The 20,401-nt window shown below is 47.6% G+C and overlaps 1 pseudogene across 1 annotated transcript in view; it reads right to left on the bottom strand.

The window, feature by feature from the left end:
- The window catches only part of LOC146839235 (uncharacterized), a 310,687-nt pseudogene that overhangs the window by 282,252 nt on the left and 8,034 nt on the right, over nucleotides 1-20,401 (bottom strand). Inside the window, exon 2 of the transcript XR_014960814.1 lies at nucleotides 18,769-18,895. The product of XR_014960814.1 is annotated as an uncharacterized LOC146839235 (transcript). The remainder of the gene's footprint in view (nucleotides 1-18,768; nucleotides 18,896-20,401) is intronic.

Here is a 20,401-nt window from a genome sequence, read left to right on the forward strand (position 1 = left end):
TTACCGCGAGGTTATAATGCACTTAAGAGTATATGGTTTAACCGCATCCACTAACAGCCACAGAGAATAGACTCTGAGAGCTGCAGAGGGGCCCTGCTCCGGCAGAGGCACCCCCTCACATGGAATCCAAGCACCCTGCCCTCAGGATTGATAGGGCCTGCCTTAGGGGTGACTGATAGGGTTATATGTGTGTGTAAGGTGACATATAGGGAACCTATACCTCAGTGAGGAGTGCTAACACTACCTCACCCAGGCTGCAGTAGCAGGCCTGTGGTGTCAGATTGAGTCTGCTTCCCAGGGGTGGCATAATACATGCTTCAGTCTCTGATAGGCCTGTGAAGTACCTATGCCCTTGGTACCTAGGGTACCATATACTAGGGGCTCATTAGGTACCACAGTATCCAATCACTAGTGCATCTAATATGCACTCCAAGTTGTTTAGAGAGAACAGAGAGGCTGGGGCCCTGATTAGCAGGGTCCCAGCCAGACTATAGCCAGAAACCAGTGTTAACATCAGAAAAAAAAGTGGGGGCAACATAAGTGCAGATCCTACTCTCCTACACAACCCCCCCCCCAAACGCAGGGACACTAAACTAACCTTGACCAGTTGAGTCTTCGTGTTCTAAGTGGAAATACCTTGAGAGTCCATCTGCATTGGCATGTTGGGTCCCAGGTCTATGTTCCACTGTATAGTCCATCCCCTGTAGGGAAATGGACCAGCTTAAAAGTTTTGGGTTTTCACCTTTTATCTGTTTGAGCCATAGGAGGGGCTTGTGGTCAGTCTGAATCTTGAAGTGAGTGCCAAACAAGTAGGGCCTCAGCTTCTTCAGGGCCCACACCACAGCAAAGGCATCCCTCTCTATAGCTGACCAACGTTTCTCTCAAGGGGTCAGCCTTCTGCTTATAAAAGCTACTGGCTGGTCTTGGCCTTCATCATTCAGTTGAGACAGTACAGCTCCCACACCCAGCTCAGAAGCATCTGTTTGGACAATGAACTTTTTGGTGTAGTCTGGACTCGATTCGATTCATAAACTTTATTCGATTCAAAGAGAAAGAATCATAAAAGTATACAGAACACCACTAGAAAATCATTCTACAATGTGTGCATTAAAAGAATAAAAAGAAAAATGTGTACAATTTTACATCATTTGTCAGAAAGCAATGGGAACCATAAAAGGTTTTTAGACCAAACTAGCTATACCGTTTCCTAATCTGGAGTGACAATCTTATGAAACTTAACATAGCACAACATACTCCAGGGGATGATAATGATAACAAGTAGTCACAGCCGTCTTTAGAATTACATGGTTGCTGTTCTTTTAGAATAGGCTTAATAAACCTACTCCTTGGTTCCTTATATCAAGAACAAAAGAGAACAATGTGGATAGTACTTTGACTGACTTTGTTAATGCAAGGACAGGGGGGCGCCTCTCACACCAACCCCCTTGTTTTGGAAAGGCAAAAAGAAAATGAAGTGTGTTTAGTCTAAACCTTGTCATGTAAAATCGCCATTGCACGTGAGTGGTAAATGTTAGATAAAATTGGTGCTGTAGTTTGCCCAAACAGTTTATTGACTGGTCTAGACATGACATGCTTAAACTCTTACGATAACTTGTTTTAATTAGAGTTTTTATGTCTCCCTGTATTTTTTCGGGGTTGTCATAAAAGTGGCCCAGGCCTATTCTGTGCAAAGTATCGCTGACGTGTGAAAGCCATGGGATCTGCATTGCATGGTCAAGATTTTTGCAGTCTTGGAGGATATCTTTAGATAGCTGAAGGTCTTCTGATAGCCATATTTTACCCCATAATAATAAGGGCGAAATGCGAATGATGTCAGTCACATATTCCATTCCCATCTCAGTGTGACAGAAACTATTAGATGAACCTGATGGGATTGACAACAAACGCTTAATAAATTTGTTTTCCATGACCTGGATCATGGCTGGGCTTTCTGTGCCCCAGACCCCTGCCCCATAAGTGGCCACAGATAAGCATTTTGCTCTATACAAGCTTTTTAATTGTGCGACCGGTTTTTGCCCTAGTTTACTACAGAAGCGAAAAAGACCCTCTATGCATCGACTAGTACTTTGTACTCGCGCCTTCATCAAGGGGACCCAACTCAATTTACTGTTAAAAAGATTTCCCAAGTAATTAAAATTATCTACTTTTTCAATGGTGTTGTTGGTTACCATAAACTTACGGGTTTTTGTCCCTTTTGGACCACAGACCATTGCGAAAGATTTTGCAAAATTTACCTTTAGGTCCAGGTCCAACATGAAGTTATTAAATGCATCCAGACAAGTCTGCATGCTATTTGCTGTGAGGGTCATTAATACCGTATCATCGGCATAAGATAACATAGGTATCTTCTTGCCGTTTACCTTTGGGAAATCAGAGCAATGATCCAACAAGTACTTTTCCAAGCCATTTGTATAAACTAGGAACAAAAAAGGCGCTAAAATGCAACCTTGTCGCACACCCTCAGTTGAGGGGATAGATTTTGTTTTTTCCCCCCCTGGCCCAAACCTTATTGCCACGGTTGTAGCTGCATGTAATCTGCGGAGCAGGGTAACCAAGGGTTCCTCAAAACCCATATCCTCCATCATTCGCCATCATTTGTTTCTGCAAACAGTGTCAAAGGCACTGGATAAGTCCATGAAGGCCAGATGAACAGAGGAATTCCTGGCCTTCATGTACTTACTCATAATCAGTGCCAAATTTAGACACTGTTCGATTGTTCCCTTTCCTCTTCTGAATCCATATTGGGAATCTACAATTAGGCCCACAGAGTCTGCCCACGTCTCCAATCTAATAAGGATTATCCTTCCCAGTAATTTACATGATGCGTCAATTAACGATATTGGGCGATAACAACGAGGGTCGCTCTTATCACCACCACTGCCTCCTTCCATGATCGGGGAATACGACCAACAATAACCACTTTAAATACATTCAGCAGCAACGGGGCCCACACAACAATGCTATGTTTAAAAAAGTCCAATGGCACTGCATCGGGGCCAGGGGCTTTTAGTGGGACACCTTTCCTCAAGGCCTCTTCAACTTCCTGCAATGTAAGCGAAGAACTAAGCAAAGAAGCTGTCAGCGAGAACTCCATATCCTGTGTTTCATCCTGCAGTCCTAAGAGCGCAAGTGAATTGGGATTAAAAATTGCCCCAAAATGGGCCTCCCATGTCTCGCCTGTTATCTGCATCACCATATTATCCTTATCATTGCTAGAAAATAGGGGGCGATTTACCACTTCCCAAAAAAGCTTGCTGTCTTTTAATTCCGAGGCCTTCTCTAAATCATCCCAAGCGAGTTTTTTAAGTCCAACTTCCGTTTTCTAGTTGCCTCTTTGTCGGCGCCTCTAGCCGTTTTTACCAGCTCCTTATTCCTTGGCTTTTGTTGCAAAGCCATTTTTTATGATTTTAGAGCGGCAGAACATACAGCATCAAACCATTTAAAACCCTTGATCTTTGCATTACCAATTGGTTTTTTAAGATACTCTGCCACATTTCCACATAGGATTTCAAAGTTCGTAATAACAGTTTCAGGGTCAGTTCTTGGTAATAAACAGGACTCAATTTCTGAGCTATTGGCACTTAAAACCTCCGCCTCTAACCCAATTGCGTCTACTTTCCCCCACTTCAAGATAACACCTTGGTTCCTATTATATTTTATAGGTTGGTCCCAGATTGGGTGCCTTGTGCTAACAGGAGGGCATAATGTTAGAATCAGAGGGTTGTGATCGCTTGCCGAATTTGCAAGCGTCTCAAGTTTATCAATGTATTGAGAATAACCATTGGACACAATGGCAAAGTCAATAACACTCACCGAGCCTCTAGTTCCCTGGAAAGTTGGTATTGGGAGGGAATTTGGGGCAACCCATGGTTCCATTATGCATAAATCGTTAATTACAATAATGTTATTTAACGCATCACCATGGGGTGTGTGCTTAAAGTGTTGCACAGGGTGTTCATTTAGATCTTCCAAGCCACATACATTTGACCCACCAAATTTACACAATGAACAGTTGAAATCACCAACCCAAATGATAAAAAGTAGGGGTAAGTCGCTACGCACCTTGGATATAGCTTCCTGCAAACTCACAATTACAGATATTTCATTTTTATCAAAGACATTGTGATACCAATTAATCAACAATAAGGGCTCAGGAAACAGAGATTGTAGCAAAAGTAATTGGTACCAGGGAGTGTCCACTATTTTAGATGTTGTTAAATTATTCAATTTTAGGGAAAGTGCAGTCAATATCCCACCCTTTGCCCTGCCTGCCTGTGATGGCACAGCTAGTACACTAAAGGACTGAAAACCGTCAATATCCCACCCTTTGCCCTGCCTGCCTGTGATGGCACAGCTAGTACACTACAGGACTGAAAACCGTCAATGTCCCACCCTTTGCCCTGCCTGCCTGTGATGGCACAGCTAGTACACTACAGGACTGACAACCGTCAATGTCCCAACCTTTGCCCTGCCTGCCTGTGATGGCACGGCTAGTACACTAGAGGACTGAAAACCGTCAATATCCCACCCTTTGCCCTGCCTGCCTGTGATGGCACGGCTAGTACACTAAAGGACTGAAAACCGTCAATATCCCACCCTTTGCCCTGCCTGCCTGTGATGGCACAGCTAGTACACTAAAGGACTGAAAACCGTCAATATCCCACCCTTTGCCCTGCCTGCCTGTGATGGCACAGCTAGTACACTACAGGACTGAAAACCGTCAATGTCCCACCCTTTGCCCTGCCTGCCTGTGATGGCACAGCTAGTACACTACAGGACTGACAACCGTCAATGTCCCACCCTTTGCCCTGCCTGCCTGTGATGGCACGGCTAGTACACTAGAGGACTGAAAACCGTCAATATCCCACCCTTTGCCCTGCCTGCCTGTGATGGCACGGCTAGTACACTACAGGACTGAAAACCGTCAATATCCTGATCAGTTCTACTCCATGTCTCCTGGAGACATAGGATATCATGGCTACCCGCATAATCCAGCCATGCTTCATCTTGTAGTCTCCCAGAAAGGCCTGCGATATTCCACGAAATCAGGCGGAGCCTTGTTTCCCCTGGCGGATTACCTGGATGTTCGATACGGGTGGCCCCATCCAACCTAGGGGCAGGCAAGGTCAGCTCATAGTCTACAATATCACAAACCTCTGATTCCAAGAGATTATCCCGTTGTACATTACAAGTTAATACCACCTCATTAGTATTATCCCTCGATCCATCATAACTATGTTCCACTAAGGAACTAGCCTTTTCGCTGAATAATTCAATGGGCTCTTGACTGGTTGGTAGTCAGTCTATGCCCTCCATCCCCATGAGTGGGTCATAACGATTACTTAGGGGAATATTATTTGGCATCCACCCAAGGTATACCTCACCCTGAAATCTCATTCCGTGATGATTTCGCGGTGGTTGTAGAGGAATATTACTTGATGTCCACCCGAAATATTTCTCACCCTGGGGTCTCATCCTAGGATAATTTTGGGATTGTTGAAAAGCAACATGCTTTAGATTGGGGTAAAAGTATTCTAAGCCTATACATTGTATATCCCCCAATCTACCAAACCTTGGTTTACAACAAATAAAATCTTTAACCCAATTGTCCCTAAAGTTTATGAGAATACAATCCCCCTACAAATCTTTCTCACTTGGCCCCACCCAAGGAACCCTTCGGACACTTAATATTTCTGTTCTAGAGGCAGGGGGAAGCGCCCTATTTTTATTGAGCCAAAAGGTTACTTTATTTCTAAGGTCCCTGTTTGATTCCAATTGGTTTGGCCTGACTCCTGGGACTCCTGTCAAAACTGCGATAAAAGGAGCGCAGTCAGGGGGTAGATCTACACAAACTGGCTTCTATCAGGAAGGCCAGACGGAATCTTCACGGAGGCAGAATGAAGCTGAATTCCCAATGCCCACCTCCCGGAGCTAGCTGCGTTGACTCAACTGCTCCAGGCAGGGGGAAAGGGGAAGTGGACAGAAAAGAGACACTCGTGCAGAACTGGCTCCCTCTTCGTCTTTCAGTAATTGCCCAGGAAGACCTAATGCACAGAAGGGAACAAAATTCCATTCAACATTCTAACTGGTGTTATTAGACAATGTGCTTTCCCCTGGACCTTCACCCTACCAGTTCCTCTGCAGGAGCTATGCCTCTCTTTATTTTCCCAGTTCGATGATCACTGGTTTTGTTCTACAGGAAGACCTAATACACACATAAAAGAACTGGTTAGGTCTTATTCATTTCTTCAATTCTTATACTCTCCTTACCCTTGTGCCCTCTTACCAATTCTCCCAGCCTTCCTTGCCACTCTGGTTGACAAACTGGCTGGAACAGAAGTTTTAGTCTAAGCTGCTTCCTAGGTGAAGAATGCAGTTCACTGTGTCCTTCTTGCGTTACTTGGATTACGCGCAAAAAGGGACAGGGTAGGGTAGACAGAGGAAGGTAAGAGTAGGTAAGTCGCAAGGAGGGTTTGGGTAGAGGCAACAGATGAAGAACGGTTTTCATCGACTGAAGTCAGGTGTGCTCAAGTCTCTCTGCTATCTGCTTACTTGTGTGGTAGTTCTGGTGCTCTCAAATCTCTCCGGCAACGGCTTACTTGTGTGGAGTTATCTTCAGATACTGCAGCTGGTCTCCTTCACTCGACGGTAGGCCTACCGGAGTAAGGAGACCCTGGAATTACCTCAAATATCTTCGGAGACGGCGGAGTCAAGTTACTCTCTCACTCTGGGTTCAATCTCTACTTGACCAAGGATTATATTGGCTCAGACTAATTCAGAATTACTCTCTCACTAATGTCTCTAACAACACCTAGAGACCTGCTATGACCAAAATACATTAAATTACTGAGGGAAACTTCGAGTCGAGGAGCGAGAACTAAAGCTACCTCACTCGACTGTGACTAAATTGAAGTGCGCGGCAAAATGCGCGCCGTGAGCAAAAGAAGTCTCCTCCCTCGCGAGACTTCGTAACTTCATTAGTTAGTAAGGAAAATTGAGCGGCCATCTTAGAATGGAGTCCATAGCCTTTAGACACTAGTCCAGTAATTGCAGAGGGAAGGTTTCACCAACACCCAATGCTGTCCCACTGTCTTAAGCCTTGTGATAATGACATTCAGATCCTTCCTGACAGCTTCTTTAGTGGAGCTGTTTCTCTATGATTCATAGGTCCCTGTTGTGGTATTACCCTAGGCCCGGAAGTGACTGCCTGCTTGGGTGCGGATCACTTTGATGTGGATGCAGCGGCCACTGCGGGCTTTTGCTGACAACCCATAGAGAGTAGAGTTATTTGAGGCAGTTTGTAAGGGTACTTTAGCAAGAGTAGCAGTTGCGGCCATTTGCGACACTACAACTTGATTTTTTGGTCCCACTTTCTTTATAGCATTGGGGTTACCCCCCATGGTTTCAATAGGTTTACTGTTCTTAGCCAATTTCTCAAGACAACGAGTATTGACCGATATAAGATGTTCTAATTGGTCCAGTTTCAAATTTACTATTTGCGTTCTTTCTACAAGAGGCGTCAGAAGCCCTTTAACCAGCTTTTCAATATTAAGCAATAATTCATCATTATTTGGGCAGGGATGATTTGTATGTACATAATCCCCAGATGAAATCCCCCTTTGTTTTGCTAATTTCGATGTTACTCTCAAAGTATTTATTTTTACTGTTTTGGCTCTACTACCCTTATTGTGACCCCCTCCTCTTTTCCGTTTACTAGTTTTTATAATTTCAATTCCTACTGGCTCGGGTTCTAAGACCTGGGGTTGTGTTAATGTGGGCACTATAAGGCTCAAATTACAGTTTTGGGTGCTATCCCCACTAGCAGTGATTGATGATATACAGTCTTCGTTTGGGCAGTCCACCAGGTCAATCGAAGAAATTAAATAAGAATTAGAATTCATTACAGGAATTGGGCTATCTACCAGATCATTTACTAAACTTTTTTCAGGGGTAATTATAGAACTAATACGTCCTAGTGAAGAGCGTTTCCCTGTTACCAGATCTATTGAGAGGCGCTTTTCTGTAAGAGCGATTTCTTTTTCCAATATCCCTGTTGCCCGAATTATAAAATCATCCAAAGTTCCAGTTGCTTTAACACTACTCGTTTTCAATGTAACCTGCCTACCCTTTCCGGAACGTAAGGCCATCATGGGGAAATTCTTTTGAGAGGAGTAATACAGGACAAGATCCCAACTGAAGAAAACAACCTATAAATCAGACCATTAAAAGATAATAATAACACTTAAAAGTATAAAACAAATACTTCGGGTCTGTGATGAAAGAGAATAAGCCCGGCCCGTCCTTAGACGGCCCGCCCTTTGCCCGGGCTTAGCCCCGGGCGCTCCCGCGCAGCGGGCGCGTGTCCTTCTAAAATAACAAAAGGAAGGAGTGATGGGTGGGGGGGCGGGGCCAGCAGGGAGAGCAGCCCAGGTGAAGCAGATTGGGCTCGCAGGGACTCCTGGGCGATGGAGTCCCTGCTAACGTGCTCGCAGCCCTGCCAGCAACAACACGCCCCAAGTCCTAGCACAAGAGACCGCCCCTCTCCCGACAGCAGCTCCCGCTGATGTCACACGCACTGCGGGACAAGCGTAGCGGGTCCGGCGAGTTGCTGTGGCTTTTCCAAAGGGCAGAGGGTGAAGAAAGAAACAGCAGCAGTCCGGTGGCAGGTCCAATCAAAGGGCAGGTAAGTCTGGACTCTGTAAGATGGGGGCAGTGCACATGGCCTGCTTTAGGTCTTCAAATGCCTTTTGACAGCTAGCTGTCCACTGAAGCTTTTTTGGCATTTTCTTTGAGGTAAGATCATTTAAGGGGGTCACTATAGACCCATATCCCTTAACAAACCTCCTATAGTACCCAGTCAGGCCTAAGAAGGCTCTCACCTGTGTCTGGGTGGTTGGAGCAACCCATTCCATGATGGTTTGGATTTTGCTCTGTAAAGGCTGAACCTGGCCTCCACCTACAAGGTGGCCCAGGTACACAACCTGACTCTGCCCTATCTGGCACTTATTGACCTTGATAGTGAGACCTGCTTTTTGCAGGGCCTCCAAAACATTTCTGAGGTGGACCAGGTGATCCTGCCAGGAGGAACTAAAGACAGCAATATAATCTAGATAAGCTGAGCAAAAAGTGTCCATACCTGTCAGAACTTTGTTCACCAACCTCTGAAAAGTGGCAGGTGCATTTTTCAAACCAAAGAGCATCACCACAAAGTGGTAGTGCCCACCAGGGGTTGAAAATGCTGTTTCGGCCTTGGCATCCTCAGCTAACTTGATTTGCCAGTAGCCAGCTGTTAGGTCAAATGTACTAAGATACTTAGCTGAGGCCAAAGTATCAATTAGCTCATCTGCCCTTGGTATGGGATAGGCATCAGTCCTGGTGACTGCATTGAGGCCTCTCAAATCAAATCAAATCAAAGGAAATTTATATAGCACAACATATCACTCAGAAGAGCCTCTGTAGTCTACACAAAACCTAATTTCTTTCTTACCATCCTGGGTATGAGGTTTGGGTACTAGGACTACTGGACTAGCTTAAGGGCTATCTTTCTGGACTTCAGTCCTGATACAGTCCCTGACATGGTCAGGTTGCCTGCAGATTTTACTCTTGACAGGCAGACTGTCTCCAGTGTCCACCTCATGGGTGCACCAGGAAGTCTGACTAGAGGTCAGGCTAAACATATGTCTAAACTGTTGCAAATCTTGTCTGCATTCAGTTTGTTGATGTTCAGTGAGGCTGCTTGCCAAAGCAACACCATCTACTGACCCATCACCAGGATTCTGTGAGAGCAGGTCAGGGAGAGGGTCACTCTCCTCCTCCTGTTCCTCATCAGTTGCCATGAGCAAGCCCATGTCAGCCCTGTCGACATATGGGTTCAATCTGTTGACATGGAGCACCCTAAGGGGCTCCTGGGAGTTCCAAGATTCACCAAGTAGGTGACTTCTCCCTTTTGTTCAACAATTGTATGGAGGCCACTCCATTTGTCTTTGAGAGCTGCTGGGGCCACAGGCCCCAACACCCACACTTTCTGTCCTGGCTGGTATGCAGTCAGCACAGCCTTTTGGTCATGCCAAGGATTTTGTAGTTCTTGGCTGGCCTCCAGGTTTTTTGTTGCCTTCTTCATGTATTCAGCCATCCTGGAGCAGAGACCAAGTACATAATCCATCACATCCTGTTTGGGAGGTTTGAGAGGTAACTCCCAGCCCTCCTTCACCAAACATAATGGACCTCTTACAGGATGCCTAAACAGAAGTTCAAATGGGCTGTAACCAACCCCCTTCTGTGGAACCTCTCTGTATGCAAACAGAAGGCAGGGAAGTAAAAGGTCCCATTTTCGCCTAAGCTTTTCTGGGAGGCCTTTAATCATTCCCTTTAGGGTTTTGTTGAAACGTTCAACTAACCCATTGCATTGTGGGTGATAGGGAGTAGTGAATTTATAGTTTACACCAGACTCCTTTCACATTTCTTTTAGATACCCTGACATGAAGTTGGTACCTCTGTCAGATATAACCTCCTTTGGGAAACCAACTCTGGAGAAAACTCCAATGAGGGCTCTTGCCACCACAGGGGCTGTGGTGGTCCTCAGGGGAATTGCTTCTGGGTACCTGGTGGCATGATCCACTACCACCAGGATAAATCTGTCCCCAGATGCTGTTGGAGGGTCAAGGGGACCAACAATGTCAATCCCTACCCTTTCAAAGGGTACCCCCACCACAGGTAGTGGTATCAGGGGGGCCTTTGTTGTGCCACCTGACTTGCCACTGGCTTGGCAAGTGACACAGGAGCGACAAAACTCCTTTGTGTCCTCTGACATATGTGACCAATGAAAATGTGGAACAAGCCTGTCCCAGGTCTTGTTTTGGCCCAAGTGTCCTGCTAAAGGGATGTCATGTGCTAGGGTCAAGAGGAACCCCCTAAATTTCTGCGGTATTACCAACCTCCTGGTGGCTCCAGGGGTTGGGTCTCTAGCCTCAGAATATAGGAGTCCCTCATCCCAATAAACTTTATGGGACCCACTAGCACTCCCAGCAGTCTCAGCAGCAGCCTACTGTCTGAGGGGTTCAAGAGAGGGGCAGCACTGTTGCTCTTTGCTCAGATCTTCCCTAGAAGGTTCTCCTGCCCCCAAGAACTCAACCTGATCAGGTTCAAGTCCCTCTGGGGCAGTTCCGTCTTCAGGATCTGCTTCACCTACCTCAAGAGGTGAACCTGTGATCTGAGACAGAGGGGAAGGCACTGCCTTAACCCTACAGCTTCTCTTCTTGGGTAGCATCTGGTCCATACTTTCAGGATCCAGAGCTGTTTCAGCTTTATGCATTTTGGCCTGTGACCTGGTCACAGCAAATACCTCTGCAGGTATGCCCAACATCTCAGCATGAGTCCATAACTCTACTTCAGACCAGGCTGAAGTCTCTAGATCATTGCCCAATAGACATTCGACAGGGAGGTCTGCACTGACTACTACCTTCTTGAGGCCAGTTACCCCTCCCCAGGAGAAATTCACAACTGCCAGACTATGGTTGATCCTGACATTGCTTGCATTGGTAACCTGGTACATTTCGCCCAGGATGATCTGTCCAGGGTCCACAAGATCCTCTGCCACCATGGTGACACTAGCACCTGTGTCCCTGAATGCCAAAGCCTGTTTGCCATTTATTACAGGCTGCTGTTTGTAGTTGCCCAGATTACTGGGGCTCACTAGGAAGGACATATCAATGTCTCCATCACAAATCAGCAATGCCCGAGTGGGTACTCTTGACTAGGCCAGAGTCCACTTCAGAACCCAGGGTCAACCCTACTACACCCTTATTCTGATTACCACCTCCACCAGTAGCTGTACTAGGGGTAACAGTTGCCTTAGGGGCTGGAGTGGTGGTGGTTTGGTCTTTGGACTTGTTACAGTCAGACGCCCAGTGCCCTTTCTGTTTACAGAATTTGCACCAGGGCTTCTTTTGGCCTTTCCCTTTGTAAGACTGTGAATCCCCACCAGATGCAGATTGTTGGGGCCCTTGTGAAGACTTCTGGTCTTTTGACTTATCCCCACCTTTCTCTGAGCCTTTAGGATCTTGCGTCTTGGTTTCACCCCCTTGGTTCTGGGTTTTCTGCCTCACCCTGGTTCTGACCCATTTGTCCGCCTTCTTTCCCAATTCTTGGGGAGAGGTCAGATCAGAGTCCACCAAGTATTGATGCAACAACTGGTTTTGGCAATTATTAAGGATCTGTTCTCTCATCATAAGATTATACAATCCCTTAAAATCAGTAACTCTACTACCAACCAGCCAACTCTCCAGAGCCTTGGTTGAACAATCTACAAAGTCAGTCCAGTCCTGATTCTGTGCTTTCTGGGTGTCTCTGAACTTCAACCTGTACTGTTCAGTGGTTAAGCCAAACCCATCTATTAATGCACCCTTCAGGACTTCATAATCATCAGCATCCTCTTCTCTAACAGTGAGGAGCTTGTCTCTACCTTTATCAGAAAAGGAGAGCCACAAGATTGCTGCCCACTGCTTTTGGGGGACCTGTTGTACTCTACAGGCCCTTTCCATAGCAGTTATCCATTTGTGGATATCATACCCACTCTGGTAGGGAGGAACAACCTTGGACAGGTTCTAATGGTCTGGAATGTAATCTCTGACTCTAGGGACACTGTTGCTGCCACCAGGGGGTACTAATCCCTCTTTTCTAGAAGCTCTCTGGAGCTCAAAGGCTTCTTTGTCTAATGCCAACTGCTTGGTTTTGAGGGCAAATCTTGCTTCCGCATACTGCAGCAGTTTGTACATTCTTTAAGAGGAGGTCTCTCTGTCCTTTTCAGACCCCTGTGGGTCGGCCCCTCAACCACAGAGTCCAGGTCATCTTGACTTTCATCATCTGACCCAGAGACTATAGCTGACCCACCCCCTGATTCAGACCTATTAGCTCCTAGAGCTAATCTAACATCATCTGCTCTCAGCAGATCTATCAGGTGTAGTGTGGAGGGACTCTGTCCTAGCTTCAGGTGCCTTGCAGCACACATGGCTTTCAAGTCAAAGAAAGTCATGTCTTTATACTGAGGCTGGGTACCCACTGGCTCCAACCCTTAAGGACATTCTAGTGTTGTCCAGTGTTGACCTACCTACACTAGTTTGTGGCCTACTGATCCTAGCTTGAGCTGTAGCAAGGGTGTGCTATCCCTTCACAAACAGCTCTAAGTTCAGTAGAACTTGTTGATACTAAGCTTGACTTTATATGTACCTTGAGTACCTTTAGTGGTTTTCAGTTAGTAATTCAAATAGAGATTTTCTGGTAAAACAATGGCAAGCTGGAATCCCACCGCTGCCACCAATGTGAGAAGTTGGCCTGGCATATGCTGGTCACTAGTTAAAGTGGCTACCTTGCACCAGTCCAGTTCGACTCTTATGGTAGATAGGTTTAAGACAACCTTTTAAAGAAAGCTATCCTAGTAGTAGCTGTGGAGAGCAGCCTTCAGGCTAAGTCTCCGAGGAATGTAAAGCAGCTTGTTTTACCTTATAATCTCTTGAATTACCAAATGAAAGGACACCACACAGGTATATATATAAAATATATATGTATTTATTTCTAGACACACTCTACTTATTTCTTTATGAGATTAGAAGTCAGGAACATATGCACAAATCAACTTTTGACAACAAATTAAGCACTTATATGGCTGGGGCCCTAGGGGAGTACCAGCCCATATACTGAAAAAGAGGTATAAGAATATCGACTTGAGAAGGGATAAGGCCTAGAGCCTTCAGAAGCGCTGGGACCTCACTATTCCACCCAAGGCAGGTAAGTAAAGGACCCACGGGAGACGCATGCAGTGTGAGAACACAGCCACGGATCCCAATAGACTTCAATGGAACAAGTCGCGGTTGGATTTTTAGAGTTTTAGGATACTTCGGGAGAGTCTACAAGCAAGTCACTTACAGGGTAAGTAGTTCTAGAGCCAACACACACAGGAGCACCGGGGTGCACGAGTTACCTCACCCAGGGAAGCCGGGTGCATAGGTGTCTTTTGGTGTCGGGTCGCGGCGTCGTTTTCAATGGGAGCCAAAGAAGACTTGCTGCTTGTGAAGACAGAAGAAGTGTCCGGTGGAATCCAAGGCTGGATTCAGAAGAAATAATACCTGAAAGCAGAGGAGAGAGTGTTCAAAGTCACTTGCCAGTGACCCGGGCCCAGGAACATGGATGCCCACAGTCATCGGGTGATTTCAGGTGATCACTGGTGTCTTGACTCTTCAGCAACGAGGTCCAGGAGGTGTCGACGACAACCAGGAGCTGGATTCAGCGTGTCCCACGATGTCTGCAGCTTACTGAGGTGTTGGAAACTTGATTGGAGCCAACAAGCCTTGGCAACAGCAAGTCTTGTGGAAAGAGAAGAAAGTCAGCGGTGCAGACCAACAAGGTCTGAGGGACTCACCCAGCAAGGGTAAGTCAGGGCAGGCCTGGAGCAACCAGGGGAGCCCTTTGGTTATGTAGAATAGTCTTCAGGGGACCCACAAGCCAGCTGGCAAGGGATCGCGAAGACGCCTCTGGAGGATTCACTTCACAGGAGCCCACGGTCACTCGGGACGAGGTAGGCCTCTGATCTTCGATGGAAATCCTGCTGGAGGCTTGTACCACACGTGGTCCAATGCACAAGTTCGTAGAGCGTCGTCTAGGGATTGCACTCGAAAATAGTGCACGGGACCCGGGTATTGCTGTTCCTTGTCACTCGTGGGGTCTACTTGCCTCAGCTTTGCTGGGGACTCACGGTGGCCTTCGAGAGCTGCAGGGACTTCGGACTCCTGCGGGTGCGGGAAAGTTTGCGACCGTTGGTTCAAAGTTTTGGTGCCTGCCAAGAAGGGGAGTCACTCCTTGACTCCAAGGGAGATTCTTCAGTCTTCCAGAGGTAGTGGAACGTCGAAGGTCCAGGATTCTTCTTCAGAGCGTCATCCAGGGATATCTAGTTTGCAATGGCAAGGGTTCCCTATCTTATACTAAAAGAAAGGGAGGGATTAGCTCTATGACCACTCCTATGGGAGGGTCAGGGGAGTGGGTGGTTACACCCATTTCCCTTTGTCCAGTTTTGCGCCAGAGCAGGGGCAGGTAGCCCCTGAACCGGTTTGAGCTGGCATATGCACAGAGGAGCCTACTGCTCCCGCAGTGCAGGACTTCAAAGCACTCTAGGAGTGCACCCACCCAGCCCCAATACACTAAATCCTGTCTGGAAGGTGGTGACACCTCCCTGTGACAGGATGCCTATTGTTGGGCCTCCTCCACTGTGAGTTTCGGTCAGCAGCAGGAGGGCAGCCCAGTGTCTGTGCTGGTGGCATCCATTTTGTGATGCCAGGGCTCTTCAAGATTCTACCGTGTTTCCACAGCAGGTACATGTCTATCCCTCTAGAAGGGTGGGATCATACTCCCACACCAGTTACTGGTGTGGGGGTATGATTCCAAAGCGTTTGACACCAAACACGACATGTTTTGATGCAGCCATTCCAGAGTTAGCATTTACCGCGAGGTTATAATGCACTTAAGAGTATATGTTTAACCGCATCCACAAACAGCCACCGAGAATAGACTCTGAGAGCTGCAGAGGGGCCCTGCTCCGGCAGAGGCACCCCCTCACATGGAATCCAAGCACCCTGCCCTCAGGATTGATAGGGCCTGCCTTAGGGGTGACTAATAGGTTTATATGTGTGTATGGTGAGATATAGGGAACCTATATCTCAGTGAGGAGTGCTAACACTACCTCACGCAGGCTGCAGTAGCAGGCCTGTGGTGTCAGATTTAGTCTGCTTCCCAGGGGTGGCATAATACATGCTTCAGCCCCTGGTAGGAATGTGAAGTACCTATGCCCTTGGTACCTAAGGTACCATATACTAGGGGCTCATAAGGTACCACAGTAGCCAATCACTAGTTCATCTAATATGCACTCCAAGTTGTTTAGAGAGAACAGAGAGGCTGGGGCCCTGAATGGCAGGGACCCAGCCAGACTATAGCCAGAAACCAGTGTTAACATCAGAAAAAAAAGTGGGGGCAACATAAGTGCAGATCCTACTCTCCTGCACTCACCCATACACTGAGCGCAGCCACTGGACAGTGTCACATCGTCTCTGCGTAGTCCACTGGTAGCCTCACACATACACTGAGTGCAGCCACTGGACAGTGTCACATTGTCTCTGCGTAGTCCACTAGCAGCCTCACACACACACTGAGTGCAGCCACTGGACAGTGTCACATTGTCTCTGCGTAGTCCACTAGCAGCCTCACACACACACTGAGTGCAGCCACTGGACAGTGTCACATTGTCTCTGCGTAGTCCACTAGCAGCCTCACACATACACTGAGTGCAGCCACTGGACAGTGTCACATTGTCTCTGCGTGGTCCACTGGTAGCCTCACACACACACTGAGTGCAGCCACTGGACAGTGTCACATTGTCTCTGCGTGGTCCACTGGTAGCCTCACACACACACTGAGTGCAGCCACTGGACAGAGTCACATCAAAACTGCTCTGCTCTTGACAGTGTCTGTCTGTTGGTATCAGCGGTGCTGCCCTGTACTCCACTGCTCTGCTCTTGATGGTGTCTGTCTGTCTGTATGAGCGGTGCTGCCCTGTACTCCACTGCTCTGCTCTTGACGGTGTCTGGCTGTCTGTATGAGCGGTGCTGCCCTGTACGCCACTGCCTTGTTCTTGATGGTGTCTGTCTTGTCTGTATGGGCGGTGCTGCCCTGTACTCCACTGCTCTGCTCTTGAAGGTCTCTGTCTGTCTGAGTGGTGCTGCCCTGTACTCCACTGCTCTGGACGGTGTCTGTCTGTCTGTATGAGCGGTGCTGCCCTGTACTCCACTGCTCTGCTCTTGACGGTGTCTGTCTGTTTGTCTGTCTGTATGAGTGGTGCTGCCCTGTACTCCACTGCCTTGTTCTTGATGGTGTCTGTCTTGTCTGTATGGGCGGTGCTGCCCTGTAGTCCACTGCTCTGCTCTTGACGGTCTCTGTCTGTCTGAGTGGTGCTGCCCTGTACTCCACTGCTCTGGACGGTGTCTGTCTGTCTGTATGAGCGGTGCTGCCCTGTACTCCACTGCTCTGCTCTTGACGGTGTCTGGCTGTCTGTATGAGCGGTGCTGCCCTGTACTCCACTGCTCTGCTCTTGACGGTGTCTGGCTGTCTGTATGAGCGGTGCTGCCCTGTACTCCACTGCTCTGCTCTTGACGGTGTCTTGCTCTTCTGTCTTATCACGCCTGGTGTCAGAACACTGCTGTTAGCAAGGAAAAACAAAATATCTTCTTGTTTTTCCCCGAGCTCACCTGTGTGACTGACACAGATCCTTTCCCACTCTCACCTCTGTTCCCACTCACTCTGAACACATGAAGCGGTGAAGTGGCGTATGAGGACAGTTTCATCTTGGGCGTCGGACCATGGTAGTGTTTCCCATTGGATTTCTCCGACCTAACACCGGCTGCACAGTAAAACCCTTTGTCTACTTTTCTTCGCAAAACTCCTCTTGGGACAGACAATTTCAGTCTAAAACGACGTCAGGGCCCATTCAGTGCACAGCTGTTCCATAACACGCTGAAAAGGAGGGCCCCCTCTCAAGATCGAGACTCAGGGGGTGCGGAATATTACATGGGTCGTGAATATAACATGGGCCATGAATATTATATTGTGATTATTACTTGGGTCTTGAATATTACATGTGTTGTGAATATTACATGGTGATTATTAAACGGGTCCTGAATATTACATGGTGATTATTACACGGGTCCTGAATATTACATGGGTCCAGAATATAACATGGGTCTTTAATATTTTATGGTGATTAATACATGGGTCTTGAATATTACATGTGTCCTGAATATTACACGGGTCCTGAATATTACATGGTGATTATTACACGGGTCCTAAATATTACATGGGTCCTGGATATTACATGGGTCCTGAATATTACATGGTGATTATTACACGGGTCCTGAATATTACACAGGTCCTGATTATTACAGGGTGCTGAATATTACTTGGGTCCTGAATATTACATGGTGGTTATTACATGGGTGCTGAATATTACTTGTGTCCTGAATATTACATGGTGATTATTAAACGGGTTCTGAATATTACATGGGTCCTGGATATTACATGGGCCCTGAATATTACATTGTGATTATTACACTGGTCCTGAATATTCCTTGGGTCCTAGATATTACATGGGTCCTGAGTATCATGGTGATTATTACAAGGGTCCTGAATATTACACAGGTCCTGATTATTACATGGGTGCGGAATATTACACAGGTCCTGAATATTATATGGTGATTATTACATGGGAGCTGAATATTACTTGGGTCCTGAATATTAAATAGTGATTATTACATGGGTCCTGGAAATTACATGGGTCCTGGATATTACATGGGTCCTGAATATTACACGGGTCCTTCCGCAGAGCTGGTTCTACATGATCGTCTCTTCCAAACTGAGCCTTAAAGAAGCACATTCTAATGAGGACGGAGCACGTGCTGGCATTTTTTGCTCTGATGAGGCGCCTCATTAAGGAAGCAGAATTACGCTGAAATGTTCTTTGCTTAGAATAACTTTACTCACTTGTCCACCATTCGTTTTGGTTACAGTTTATCTCTTTGGCAGATTTATTACTCGATCACACACATTGTTTCGCTCACATCAAAACGTGAAGACATTGTATATCAGAACCTTAAATGGAGACTAGGCCAAGTAAAACTCACATACTCTGCTCTGACACAGAGAGGAAGCATTTACCCAGAGAACTGAAGGCCTGGTGGATTTCTGTCATCACGCTCTTGTATAGCTCCTTCTGCCAGCGCTGCAGCAGCGCCCACTCCTCGTCAGAGAAACACGCTGCGACATCGCAGAAAGTAAACGGGGCCTGAAAGAGAAAGTACAGACCATCTTCAGAAAGGTGATGAAGTATCTAGCCTAGGAGGCACCTGGGTAAAGGAGGAAGGCGTTTCAACCACAGAGGCCTTCATCAGGGCGTGACAGCAGTGAGGCCAGAGCAGAAAGGCTTCAAACCATGAGGTTGTGTCTGCAAATGATGTCACACTCAATACATTTGGGTGAAGAAAAGAAAGAGGACTGATGCTGTACTTCTTGACGTCAGATTATAGGACTGTGACTGCTGTGAGTGCTCTGTGGGACCCGCTGGCTGCCAAAGAGCGACCAGGACAAGGAGTCCACATCCACGCCTCACATGGACCAATGCTCCTTCCAAGATACTGATTTCACTGAATGAAAACCCAACTGATCTTACTCAGAACTATCACAGGCCTGCTGTCCACATAGAAGGGACATGTGAGGTCAGGCAGGCTAGGATGAGTGACAGAGGGCCAGGCAGGGTAGGATCAGTGACAGAGGGAACACAGAGGGCCAGGCAGGCTAGGAGCAGTTACAGAGGGTACACAGAGGGACAGGCAGGGTAGGAGAAGTGACAGAGGGTACACATGAGGTCAGGCAGAGTAGGAGCAGTGACAGAGGGAACACAGAGGGCCAGGCAGGCTAGGAGGATTGACAGGGGGTACACTGAGGGTCAAGCAGGCTAGGAGGAGTGACAGAGGGTACACAGGGTACACAAAGGCCCAGGCAGGCTAGTAGGGGTGACAGAGTGTACACAGACGGCCAGGCGGGCTAGGAGGAGTGACAGAGGGCACACATGAGGTCAGGCAGCCTAGGAGCAGTTACAGAGGGTACACAGAGGGGCAGGCAGGGTAGGAGGAGTGACAGAGGGTACACAGAGGGCCAGGCTGGCTAGGAGGAGTGACAGAGGGTACACATGAGATCAGGCAGGCTAGGAGCAGTGGCAGAGGGTACACAGAGGGCCGGGCACGGTAGGAGAAGTGACAGAGGGTACACAGAGGGACAGGCAGGGTAGGAGCACTGACAGAGGGAACACAGAGGGCCAGGCAAGGTAGTAGGAGTGGCAGAAGGTACACAGAGGGCCAGGCAGGCTAGGAGGAGTGACAGAGGGCCAAGCAGGCTTAGAGGATTGACAGAGTGACAGAGGGTACAATGAGGGTCAAGCAGGCTAGGAGTAGTGACACAGGGTACATAGAGGACCAGGCATGCTAGGAGGACTGACAGGTGGGTACGCAGAGGGCCAGGCAGGCTAGGAGGAGTGACAGAGGGTACATAGAGGGCCAGGCATGCTAGGAGGACTGACAGAGGGTACGCAGAGGACCAGGCAGGCTAGGAGGAGTGACAGAGGGTACACATGAGGTCAGGCAGGCTCGGAGCAGTGACAGAGGGTACACAGAGGGCCAGGCAGGGTAGGAGAAGTGACAGAGGGTACACAGAGGGACAGGCAGGGTAGGAGCAGTGACAGAGGGAACACAGAGGGCCAGGCAGGGTAGGAGGAGTGACAGAGGGTGCACAGAGG

The sequence above is a fragment of the Triturus cristatus genome, chromosome 4_2 (assembly GCF_964204655.1).
Source record: "Triturus cristatus chromosome 4_2, aTriCri1.1, whole genome shotgun sequence".
In the NCBI taxonomy this organism is placed as follows: domain Eukaryota; kingdom Metazoa; phylum Chordata; class Amphibia; order Caudata; family Salamandridae; genus Triturus; species Triturus cristatus.